The sequence below is a fragment of the Tribolium castaneum genome, chromosome 1 (genome assembly GCF_031307605.1).
Source record: "Tribolium castaneum strain GA2 chromosome 1, icTriCast1.1, whole genome shotgun sequence".
NCBI classification, from domain to species: Eukaryota; Metazoa; Arthropoda; class Insecta; order Coleoptera; family Tenebrionidae; genus Tribolium; species Tribolium castaneum.
This window is the reverse complement of record NC_087394.1, coordinates 34,069,788-34,082,291: the sequence shown is the minus strand read 5'-3', so window position 1 is coordinate 34,082,291 and position 12,504 is coordinate 34,069,788. Positions and strand designations below refer to the sequence as shown.

At 34.9% G+C, this 12,504-nt stretch overlaps 1 protein-coding gene across 4 annotated transcripts in view; it reads left to right on the top strand.

Moving 5' to 3' along the window:
• LOC655424 (uncharacterized protein) overlaps nt 1-12,504 on the top strand; it is a 141,405-nt gene that overhangs the window by 62,677 nt on the left and 66,224 nt on the right. The window lies entirely within an intron of this gene.

Here is a 12,504-nt window from a genome sequence, read left to right as displayed (position 1 = left end):
GAATAAATAAACGTTTATTCGCCAGACGGCAAAAACGAACGCTTTAAGAGTCGCTTGTCGATAAAACTTTTCGAACAAATTCCGCTCGTGATGAAACCGTGCATTTTAAAGCTATGGATTTTTTCCGCGGTTCAGCATTGATCAAGTGGAGTAGTTTCTACAGTGTTTTAGCACGGACAATGTCATTGTAAATTACCTCCATCACCGGCGAGTGTCTTACGTGCAGTAGAGCGAAAAGGAGAAAAATGCGTCGTGTTTTGCCTTAAAGTACCATTTAATTCAATCAATCGTAACGGGGTAGCGGAGGATTGAGAGACTAAATGAGACCGTTTCTAAGTTGGTAAAATTCATAATTTTAAGACGAGGTCTATTCAAACATATGTTAATAAGAGACATGCAGCTCGCTTCCGCTTGTAGATTAAAGATTAATTAAATTCCTCCCGTATGCAAATGAGACACTTAACTTGGTGTAATTATTCGGCGAGTGGAATACTATCCAGTAGGATCTTATGTCCATTGGGATAAATTTACCATATGATTTAATTAATAAACGTTAACATTCGCGATGAAGCCAGCGACTACGTTTCCTTAACTAGCAAAGTTACTTAGTTGCTCAACATATAGCGGTTTTTCGCTGTGTCTGCATACAAACTAGGTAATTGCAATGAAAATTAGATACTTTTACTCCAAGATGGAAAGCTGTAAAATAAATTAACGGCGGAGATAATAAAATACTTGAAAATTTGCGCGGTGCTGGACAAATACACCTAGATTTCTTGTTGCAATAAAGACAAAAATAATACTGAAGACTTAGTAAGCAATATAAATTAAAGTTTCAGTGAACCGTAAATAACATAATTTTTTTAATTATCCACGTTTAGTTTAAAATTAAGAGCACACACTTTAATCCTAAACTGCAAGTGCCCCAACTTAGTTTAATATCAGTTTTATGCTTAAACTTAGGAAGATTGAAGTTATAAGATTAAACTTTTACAAAATGTGCAGTGTGTGGAAAGTAAATTACTTAAGTAAAATGTAAATAAATGTGTGGTTTCTCAAACCGTAATTTTCAATTTTCAGTACCAAAAATAGATAATTTTGTTTTAGCAGGTAAAAGATAACACTTCACAGAAACATTGAATGACAAATTGGTCATATAAGGCTAAAGTTACTATTCTAAAGTAAGAATACTAAATATTTTTTATTTTTTATTTATCACTTCTGTTACCTTTGACATATTAAATTTGAAGCAGAATATTTATAGCCAAATGTTCTAAAAAATTGAAAAAATTGTATTATTATCTTATTAGAAAATGCCACTTATTGAAAATAATTCTAAATTTTGTTTTGAGGATGATTACCTATTGTGGTCGAAACACGTAGTGGTTTAAAAAAAAGTTAGTGGAGTAAAATTGTGTTTTATTTGATTGATTCTACAAAGTGGTTATTGTTTTTTTTAAAAAAAACTACATTTTTTGTATTAACTTTCTATTATTTTAGTTATTTTTTTCAATGCAGCTTTATTTTAGTAGAAATTAAAATTTGCGTGTTGGGAAAGTTTCCTAGAATCCGCTCACCAATAATTACTTTATTAGCTTAGAGTTTTTTATCAAATGACTATGATTGTAATGGAAGTGTTTAATAAATGACTTTTGTCGCCCACCACAATGTCGTTATTCTACGTTTTTCAGGCGACGTTTTCACTTTTACGCCGACCCGGCGCCTCCACCATTACTACTTTTCTTATTTAGTTCTTTCGTTTGTTTTTTCGCTCAAAAACGCTCGCGCATCCTATCTAAAATTGATGAAAAAGCAATAAAAACGCTCATAACACGTTGTTAAACCTATTTGCCAAACGATTACAGAATTAAAGGGAGAGAGGTCATTTATCACAAAAATTGCGATGACCAACGAAACGGTCTCACAAATTATCGCATAACTTGATCCGTTATTACAAATCTTGAAACAAAATCGTAATATCTTGCTCAGACTCACAGTAAAACTAATGAATATTTTAACACCAGAATTCGGGTAACTAATGGCAGTTTATATGTGAGCAGTCAAGTTTGAAATGGGACGCAAACTGTAAGAGACATGCCCCAAGACCACAAAGCACATACTCGTTCAGATGAGTTTTGACACAACATATAAAGTTGGGAATAAACACAGACATTAGCGTTATAACAATAATGTTAAAAATAAATTGTGAGTGTTAATAATTACCATAATGCCGGTATTTGGATAATTCAGAACCGTTAAACTGTGATTTCTAAACTTTGTTTGAAATTCTGCTGATCGTAAAACCGTATTATTACTAGCGATATAAACTAACAATGGTGTTTATTTTGGAAGTAAACAGAAAGGGATTGAAATATGCTTCCCCGTGGGATTTTAAGTTCAAACAGTGCGTTTATTATATCACAAAGATGCAATTAAAAGCAGCTTGAAATTGTGAAACTTTTGAGAGTGCCTAAAGGGAAAGTGACGCCAAAATACAAAATGTTCCTTTAGAACTGTCTTTTGTTGCACATAGAGAATCGGAGCTTGGAACCGGAATTGCCCTGAGAGGTATCATTTTATTTACATAGAGACACAATAAAGCATTCGCTAGTGCATCGTTTAACGTTTTTTATTTTTTCCACCTTAGACATGTGCTGGTTTGTTGATTTATCCCAAAAATAGTTGATGGAGGAAACATGTGTTCATTCTCATTTAAATAAAAACACCACGATCGTGGCAGAAATGTCCTGTTACTTTTATGGCAAAAACACCGTTACGAGGGTTAAATAATTAAAAATATGGTGCGAATTCTAGCTATGAATTTTAAATAATGTGACAATATGTGCAATTTACTTCGCACATCTAGTTAAGTTTTTTTTCATTTATTATTTATATTACGCCAGCTTTCGACATTTTCAATTCAAATTTTTGTACGCTAAAAACTTGTTCAATACGAATTCCTATGGATGTTGCAAAAATAAAAAACGGTTTTAATAAAGTTTATTAAAAGTTAATTTAATTGCTTTCACGAAAGGTCGATGAGATAAGCAAAGGCCGTGAGGTCACTAAGAACAAACCATAAACTTCTTTATCTTTTAAAGGATGCATTAGGATAAAAGCTTTGGCCGAGAACAGATTAATCCGATACACCCTCTGACATGTTTCGTTTCGATAGTCTACGCGGAAACTAAAATGGGAGTGTCTCAAATTATATTACGTGGACTAATCGAAAAATCTCAATTTGTAGTAAGCCCACTAATAACAGGACAATGTCTCAATTTTTCACCCACATTATGATAATTGACTTTGTTTAGCAGTGATGCACAAAAATAGTAAATATTTTTCACAGGTCGTTATATCTGAAGTCAAAAGCCTTTTATTTTTGCTGTTAGGTGTCATTTGTATTCGACACGTATAAAATAACTCTGTTGATGTATCCTCGAAATTTGAATGGTGTGGAATATATTCCTCGTCTTAACGTACATTTGAGCAGACGCATTGTCAATTCAAGACGATTTAGTCAACGCGACAATAGTCCTGAACTCGTAAAACTCTGAAGATTTATAGCCTGTCGATAAATTTTACGTAAAATTGTTCCAAATAAAAGTTTCGGTAATTGAATTCACAACTTTTGTTTGTAGTTTGTTAGTGAAATGCCGAAGGCATCCATTTATATTACGACAAACTTGGGTTTTAACGGAGGTTTTCTTATGAAAAATTTATAGAAGTTTCTATTTCTTCCGATTTCAAACTGTCAAATTTAAAACGCGTTTTTATTATCGACACTTTACGTGGGAAACGTAAATACCTCGTTCTGATGACATAAATTAAATTGTTAACTGGCGGTAACGTGACAACTTTTCCGATGCCTATCAGAAAAATACATTTGCGTTGCATTAAGGTAGTTTAAATAGTATTACAGACAATTGCCTTATTACACTGCAAAAGTCATTTTTTCACCGAAGTGCGTGATTAGGAGACTGTTGAAATATTAATCAGTCACAGTCTTTTAGACAGCCTCGTAGATCACTTTGCGGGTGTGTTTCTTCCATCTAACGCTGCACAAATAAATTGAATTAAATATTAAAGGACGGAACGTTTTCAACAGACAACTTTATTGATGGCAGCGTGAAATGTTAATACAATGAAACTTGAAACCCTAATTGCACATGTGGGCGCCTCATTATATCAGACAATGTAGTACAAGCACAGTGGTAACTTTTTTGTGAAATATTTATGTTACACCATGGACTCGTACGTTTTGTTATCATGTGCATGATTGAAGCATATTTTACTCAAATTTTGCTTGAAATAATAAATGAAATAAAGTAACAAAGTTATTTAACAAAAGTGAATTTAATTTTTGGCTAATGAACAATTTAGAAAAGCAATTGCGCCACTGATATTATTTAGGTAATTACGACAATACCTTGTAATTGAAGATTTTCTTAAAAATAAATGTTGCTATAACCTGCCTATGAGGCTTTTGTAACTTGTAACCTAAATCGTTTGTTAATTTATGGTACCTTCCGCTTATACTATTGATTAATTGAAACACTGTGACCTTAGATTCGTGTACGTAATAGGTTAATCCACAAATTATAAGCTATGATTACTATCAATATATCAGTAACGTTGTATTAATTTACCTTGTACTTGTATTAAAAAAACATTAGGCTGGAACCATGCCAGTTTTTTTGAAATTTTATGAACTCATTCGGATTTATTTTACAGTCTTAAGATGTTATTTTGCAGATTTTGTATATTTTTTCATTTGGTTTTTAATACAAGCTTAAATTATATCATTTCCAACACTTTATATATGAATTTTTTGCCAAACCTGGTCATTTTTTACAATAAACTTTTGTTTTATTCTGTTTTCAGAGGCAATTTGGCTATAACTAGAACCATTAAAATAAATATTTAAAAACTCTTATAATTTTGTATTTATTTTCTCCTATATTTGTTCTTGTTTTATTTCTTGGTGAGTCATTTAGCTCGAAGAGCAAAAAAGTTCAAAAAATATGTGCTTCATACTTACAGAGAAATCTTTTTGTGTATTTTATTATTTGATGTTGATATCGTTTTAAAATTCAGTTACATTGTTTTATTAAATTACAAAGTGGAAGGCTTTGTTATTTCGTTTTTTTTTTCTTAGAAATATTTGTTGTTTATCAATTTTTTTTATTTAATTTACTTAATTAAAAAGTCATCTTTTTGTTTTTATTGTATTTTAGATTGCTTTCTCCGAAATTGCTCTTTAAATACTTTCGCTAATCCAAGCTTTTTCTTTAATTTTTTATTAGAGATATTAGAAAACTAGCAGTACCTTGAATTTGACGATTGATTGCATGAAATTTAATGCAATTAGCGACTTTTTGTTTATGGTTGGTGTTTCAATAAACATGTCCCCCTACAATTTATTAATTTAATCCGAACCATTTATTGAAATCTCTATTAATATTTTATTCTCTAATGACGATATAAATTTCAGTTTTGTATTGAAATATTTAATGTTACTAAGTATATCACGCGGTTTTGCTAAAATGTCGACCGCTATTCATGAAATAAACTGATGATAATCGAGAAAAACGCAAACATAAATTTATCATTTGTGTCCAGGTTTGTGTAACATTATTCCGCTTTGGCATAATATTAATGTTAATTAAAATTGATTTATGGGGGTGGAGGCAGAACGATTGCGAGTGTGGCAACTGGAAGTGGATTAAAATATAAAAGAATTATAGCAGTATTAAAGGAAATTTCAATATGTACTAAAGAAATATTGCTTTTCATGGCATCCGCGTTTACACTGTATAAAATATTGAGGAAATAAATTACTGAGCGGAATCGGGATAACTTAAACTGCCAATAAATAATAGCTCTTAAAAAATTACATTGCTGAAATTCAGCGGCTGAATTATTCATGTGGACGTGAAGGGTGGGACAAACAGTAACGTGTTGAATGCAGCCCATCGTTCACCTTATCTCGATTAACCCGCATAAATCTATGAAACGGTGTCATTTTTGCGGAACATTGTAATCGACTTGCAATGATTAGAATGCATAATAGAAAGTCAAGGAGTGGATGGCTTTCATCTACTTGAGAGCTGCGATGGTATCTCGCTAAAAATAGACGGTTTAAAGTACTGGTTTAAATGTGGAATAAAATTTCCCCGGCTATACTTTATGCTTTATCTCGCTGCTGGTATAAAACAAGTGTAAAATAAATATACGGTTAGGAAATCTAAGGCAATTTGGCGTTTCCACGGGCATAAAAAGCCCGCTGTTTGCGTTACCAGTTAAGTGGCGAAATTGGTCTGCAAAAGCTGGAAAGACGACATAAGACACAACTCCATCGGAAGCACATTAACATAAGCACCAAAGTACCTAGCAACTTCCCAAATCGGCCGTAACAGTTTTGTGTTTGAACAATAGCGTCTTATAACTTTAATTCCTACCCATTTTAATGTTAATTAAAATTTCCCCTCTCTGTCTGCCTTTATTTTTTGCCTGTCTGTCTTCCTTACATCCTGTGCTTTAAGACCGCTAGATTTGAAATGAGAATTTGTCGGACAGAATGTGATGCTGCTTGTTTAATACCAACGGAAACGGCTTTCAACAATGGCTTCACGGATAGTTATTACTTGGATCAAAGCATTTCCAATCAACTTGGTTGACAAAAAATCACAAGGACGGGATTTACGCCTCCCTTGGCGTAATTATAAATATATTAAGTTTTCTGGGAAAAGTTACTTCATGGCATGAATAGCGACGACTAAGCTTTTGTTTGCACTCACATCAGCGCGGAAATTATTAACAATAACACAAACGTGTTGTCTTTAAAATGTTTACCTAAAGCTGGCTTTAATCTGATTAAGAACTCTCCCAAATCTTAAAATACAATTAATTCCATTCGAAGTGAATTAAATTGACTTTCTTTACCTTTTATCCGTACTGATTATTCGCGGTTTGCAGAATATTTTCTATTTCTTTTTTTTATTTATTTGGTGAAACTTTTTTTGCATAATTGCTCATTTTGGTTTATTAATAGTGGTGGTGATCCCACCTTCAAAAAATCATTTTTATTTTTTCAAAACTCGGCACTGTAACAAATATTTTTTTGCACTTTTTTATGTCTTTAGACCCTTATTTATTTTTGAAAAGTACAAAATTGTCAACTGAAGTAATTTTTTCAATTTTGTCGAGATTTTGGGTCGATTTTCGGTACCCGGCATATATATCGCGTAATAACTCCGGAACTATTAGAGTTAACCCTATGAAGTTTATTATCGTTGGAAAGCTCTTTTAATTATCTATCTTTTTCAAAAAAAATTATTGTTTTACGATTAATAGTTTTTTAGAAAATTGCAAATACGTGGGAAAAAAGGGTAAAATAAGAAGAACTTCATTTCTAAAAAACCATTAAGAATTTGTCGATTTTCTCGATGCCATTTGGTTCCCTGGATCATTTTCTACCGGTTTAGATCAAAGTAGTTCCACAGTTTCGAATAGTTTTGCCGTAAATTAAGAAAATGTAAAAATTTTAAAATGAATAAACACTTTCAAAAAATGCAAAAGTTTGAGAAAAAAAGTTTGAGAAAAAAATCTATGCATCCTGTTGCATAGATTTTTATGTGTTTTTTACAATGAAACAAATTATTTTGCTCTAAGATCTATAGTTTCGCCGTAAGCGCTGTTTAAAAATTGCAACAAGTGAAAATTGCATTATTTTTTTGAGTTTTTCTGGGAAACCACAAGTCTTCGAACTAAACGGTTTGTTTTGTTGAATTCTACGTATTGTACCAGCTTTACAAAAGATTTAAACTTTTGAAATTTTTTGCTTACAATTTTCCTCTCACACTTCATAAAGATGGTAAAAAAAATATTCATTTTATTCTCACTTTAGCAAAGTTTGTTGGACTTATCTATGCCTTTACAGCCCACTTGAGTTATTAAAAGTAGAAAAAAGGTAATGGGTTTGATTTTTAATTGTTTGTTTTTTCAATTTTTGCGAAGTAACACAATACATTAATTACATTTAAGTAACAATGAAACCAGAATATAGAAAGCAATTTGATAATTTGGAAGCTTATATGCTCCCAGGGGATCTTTTGACTCGTTTAAAACCGAACACAATTTTTGTGTTCATCTAAATTCTGTGCGGCCACTAAAGTTCCTTCTTTGTGATTCGTACGTCTTTAAAATTACTTTAGGGGTAAAATTTGCCAATTTTGTTTGTATCTGTTAGGTTATGTCGCAGAAGGGGCCTGGACGCACCCTCAATGCTCCGGGATATTAGTCAATAAACAGTTATAAGGTTGAATGGTCTATTTACAACTAACCTAACATGGTGTCAGTGTTTTAAAATCCGAATCCCGCTCGTGTTACAAATTGTGAGTGTAAAAACCACCACAACTATCACGATGGATGCACTTCAGGCACAAGTGGCCGAGTTGGAGCAAAAATATGCGGATCTCATGGCACAAGCACAGGCCCGGGTTCAGGCGAGTGACACACCGTCAAAGCAGGCTCCAACGAGTAGCATCGTCTTCAGCAACTCCATTCCGATTCCGGAGAAATTTTCATTCGAAAAAGAAGATTGGCAAGTGTGGATTACACATTATGAACGTTTTAGAACAGCAACAAAACTAGACAAAAGCACACAAGCAGAGCAAATTAATAGTTTATTGTTGCATATGGGGGCGAAAGTTACAAAGTTTATGGAGGCTAAGCAGAAACAGGAAACCGATTTTCCTAGTTACAAAGCGCTGAAAGAATTCTTTGATAACGAGTTCAAAGACACTCCTAATACAATCTACGCACGAGCTAAGTTTAACAGACGTGACCAAAGGGAAGGTGAGGACGCCCAAACGTACATCGCTGACGTCATAAGCTTGGCCAAAACATGCAATTACAGAGATTTGGAGGAGGAACTCATAAGAGATCGATTAGTTGTTGGAATTCGTGATGAAAAATTGTCGGAAAATCTACAAATGAATGACAAATTGACACTTAAAACAGCAATTGACAAAATAACTCAAGTGGAGAGGATTAGAACCGAAAACAGAGAACTAAGAGTGAGAGAGGAAACGGTAAACAGAGTAGCTAGAGACAAAGCCAAGAAATTTAACCATAAATCCGTGAAATATGAAGGAAAACAGCGCAGGAGCAAAGATGGAAAGCAACAAAGTGAACATAAATTTAAAGGTTGTATAAGGTGTGGAAATTCGAACACACACAACAGGATGGAATGCCCAGCCAATGGACAAACGTGCCATAAATGTAACTTTAAAGGCCATTTTGCATCCAGATGTAAAACAAAGAACGTAAACGCAGTGGAATCTGAAACCTCAATATCAGATGATACTGATGATAGCTATGATTCGAGCTATGATTGTAGGGAGATTATCAATATTAATCGAGTAAAGTTGGACAAACCTTGGGAAGCGGTAGCGGAAATTTTTAATACAAACATTGTATTCAAAATAGATACCGGAGCCGATGAAACCATAATATCTAGCAAAGAATTCAAAGATAAACTTCAGGGGAAAGTAAAGTTACAAAGAACAAAAACAACACTGTTGGGACCCGGAAAAGGAAACCAGAGAAAATTGGAAATAAAGGGAGAGATAGTAGTTCCTCTTAAATGGGAAAATAAGATAGAAAATGTTAGATGTTTCGTCGTTGATACACCAGATAACTTACTGGGAAGACCAGCCTTACAAAAACTAGACATGATCAAATGGACTGGCAAAGAACTCGTTGCGAGTGACAGTGTTATTAGACATGTAACTAGCAGAAAAGCTGATGAAAAATTCCAACATAAGATGATGGTGAAATATCCAGAGGTGTTCAAAGGCTTGGGAACTCTTAAGAATTTTGAGTACACAATTGAAGTAAAATCAGACGCACAACCTTGGACCTTAAACACGCCTAGAAGAATTCCACTCCCCATGATGGATGTAGTAAAAAAGGAGCTGGACAAGATGATTCGCGAAGACGTTATAGAAGCCATTAATGAACCTACTGAGTGGTGTGCACCTATGGTTATTGCAGCGAAAAAGAACGGAAAAATTCGCGTGTGTTCAGACTACACCGAGCTAAACAAGTGCGTTAATCGCGAACTGTACCAATTACCGTCGGTCGATGAGACAATTTCGAAACTGAAAGACGCGAAGTGGTTTACCAAGTTAGACTTTTCCAGTGGCTTTTGGCAGCTTAAACTTTCACCGCAATCGCGCAAATATACCTGTTTTCTCACACCATTTGGCAGGTATGTCTACAAACGCATTCCATTTGGGATCACCTCAGCACCAGAAGTTTTCCAAAAAACCATCAGCGGCGTAATCGGCAAATTAAAAATGGAACACGTCCATGTTCATGCTGATGACATCCTCATCACAGGCCGCAACGAAGCTGACCATGACACAAACGTGAACAAAGTGTTAACACTCTTATCGGATCACGGCTTGACTTTAAACAAATCCAAATGTGAATTTAAAACGAACAAGACCTTATATTTAGGATACTTAATATCCGAAAATGGTGTTCAAGCCGATCCCAAAAGCGTTGAAGCCATTAATAATTATCCCGCGCCATCGTCGGTAACCGAAGTTAGAACTTTCCTCGGCATGGTTAACTATGTCTCAAAATTTATCGTTAATACTTCGAAAAAAACCCAATCATTACGTGAACTACTGCACAAGGATAAACAGTTTGTATGGACAGATAAACATCAAGCGGATTTTGAAAAACTTAAAAGTGAAATCGCATCATCGCGCGTGTTAGCCAAGTTTAGCACGGACAAAAAATCGCGAGTGTCGGCAGACGCATCGTCTTTTGGTTTAGGTGCCGTTTTAGAACAGTTACAAAGTGACGGAAATTGGAAACCTACTTATTTTTGTTCGCGTACCCTCGAACCATGCGAGCAAGCCTATGCTCAAATTGAAAAGGAAGCTCTCGCCATTACATGGGCGTGTGAAAGACTCGAAAATTTCTTACTGGGCGCTCATTTTGAAATTCATACCGACCATAAACCGTTAACAGTAATTTTGGCCACCAAAGAGCTCAACAAACTATCCAACAGGCTACAAAGATTTCGCATGCGGTTATTGAAATTTAACTATACTATAGAATACGTTCCAGGTAAAACGTTTTTCGTTCCCGATGCATTATCCAGAGCACCAATCCAAGGCAGAATTCGACACCAAGACCCACTTCTAGAAGACATTCAAAATCTCTACATCAATTTCGTGATGCGTGAGGTCGTTACAGAAATTTGTTCAACGGAAGAAATCAAGTCTTACCAAAACAAGGACCCAACGTACAGCAAACTCAAAGAATACGTCAAAAATGGTTGGCCACAGAAACACAAAAGCGACCCGTTAGTCAGTAAATTCTTCTCTCATCAACAAGACTTAAGCATCGCTCATGACATTGTTTGCTACAAAGACCGAGTCGTCATTCCTGGTCCTCTTCAGAAGAAGTGCCTCTATGTGCTCCATGACGGACACTTCGGTATTAATAAATGTTTGGACCGGGCCAAAGCTACTGTGTGGTGGCCAGGTATCACAAGAGAGCTTAAAGAAGTCGTCGGGAAATGTGAAATTTGCATCAAACTACGCAGACCAACGGTAGATCCCATGTTACCATCCGAAGTTCCATCTAGACCGTGGCAAACAATTGGTGCCGACCTCGCAGAATATCATGAGTCAACTTACTTAGTGGTACAGGACTATTATTCCAAGTATCCTGAAATCAGAAAACTTCGCACCACCAAAGCCAAAGTTGTTATCGAGACCTTCAAAGAAATGTTTGCTAGACATGGTATACCCGAAGTTGTCCGCTCCGACAATGGCAAACAATTTGATTGTCACGAATACAGAACTTTCAGCAGAAAATATGGATTTAAGTTAATTACCAGTAGTCCCCATTACCAACAGTCAAATGGACAAGCCGAAAGTGCTGTGAAGCTGCTCAAAACGATATTGAGGAAAAATGAAGATCCATATCTTGCACTTCTTACCTACCGCAATACACCTACTAAATGTGGATTGTCACCTGCCCAACTGCTCTTTGGCAGAAACCTTCGAGACAGACTGCCAAGGTTACCTTCAGGGTTAAAACCTGCAACTATCGACCATGACACTGTCAGACAAACGTTAATCAACAATCAAGCAGAACAGAAGTCCAACTACGACAAACGACACCGAGTAACAAAAGAAGAGAAAAATCTAAAAGAAGGTGATCGCGTATGGATCATAAATATGCAAAAGGAGGGAGAAGTACAACGCAGATGTGAAGAACCAAGGTCATATTTGATCGAGACTGACGGCGGTTGCGTCAGACGAAATCGAAGACATCTTCAGCCCTTACCAGACAGAAATAATGAACCCGAACATGACCCAGAACAACCAGACGAATCAGAGGAACCAAAGAAAAGACCAATCAGAAGACCCAAAAGATACCAAGATTATTATTGTTATTGAAATATGTATATTT